Source organism: Tachypleus tridentatus, chromosome 10, assembly GCF_004210375.1.
Source record: "Tachypleus tridentatus isolate NWPU-2018 chromosome 10, ASM421037v1, whole genome shotgun sequence".
Classification (NCBI taxonomy): Eukaryota; Metazoa; Arthropoda; class Merostomata; order Xiphosura; family Limulidae; genus Tachypleus; species Tachypleus tridentatus.
In genome coordinates this window covers 17,431,635-17,432,817 of record NC_134834.1, presented here as the reverse complement: position 1 = coordinate 17,432,817, position 1,183 = coordinate 17,431,635, and positions in this window count along the sequence as shown.

The following is a 1,183-nucleotide window of genomic DNA, read 5'->3' as shown; positions in this document are numbered from 1 at the left end:
CTAAGATAACTATCTGGTTACATGTATTGTGTATCCATGTGCTATCTTTATTCTAAGATAACTATCTGGTTACATGTATTGTGTACACATGTACTATCTTTTGTCTAAGATAACTGTCTGGTTACATGTATTGTGTATTGTGTACACATGTGCTATCTTTATTCTAAGATAACTATCTGGTTACATGTATTGTGTACACATGTGCTATCTTTCTTCTAAGATAACTATCTGGTTACATGTATTGTGTATCCATGTGCTATCTTTACATGTATTGTGTATCCATTCTAAGATAACTATCTGGTTACATGTATTGTGTACACATGTGCTATCTTTTTTGTCTAAGATAACTGGTTACTGGTAACATGTATTGTGTATTGTGTACACATGTGCAATCTTTTCTTCTAAGATAACTATCTGGTTACATGTATTGTGTACACATGTGCTATCTTTATTCTAAGATAACTATCTGGTTACATTATTGTGTATCATGTATTGTGTAACACATGTGCTATCTTTATTCTAAGATAACTATCTGGTTACATGTATTGTGTACACATGTGCCATTCTAAGTGCTATCTTTATTCTAACATAACTATCTGGTTACATGTGTTCCATGTGTACCTATGTGCTATCTTTCTTCTAAGATAACTATCTGGTTACATGTATTGTATCCATGTGCTATCTTTATTCTAAGATAACTATCTGGTTACATGTATTGTGTATCCATAAGTGCTATCTTTATTCTAAGATAACTATCTGGTTACATGTATTGTGTACACATGTGCTATCTTTATTCTAAGATAACCATCTGGTCATACATGTATTGTGTACCCATGTGCTATCTTTATTCTAAGATAACTTCTTTACATGTGGTTGTGTATTCTAAGATAACTATCTGGTTACATGTATTGTGTATCCATGTGCTATCTTTATTCTAAGATAACTATCTGGTTACATGTATTGTGTACACATGTGCTATCTTTTGACTAAGATAACTATCTGGTTACATGTATTGTGTATTGTAGCCACATGTGCAATCTTTATTCTAAGATAACTATCTGGTTACATGTATTTGTGTACACATGTGCTATCTTTATTCTAAGATAACTATCTGGTTACATGTATTAGTATTGTGTACACATGTGCTATCTTTATTCTAAGATAACTCATCTGGTTACATGTA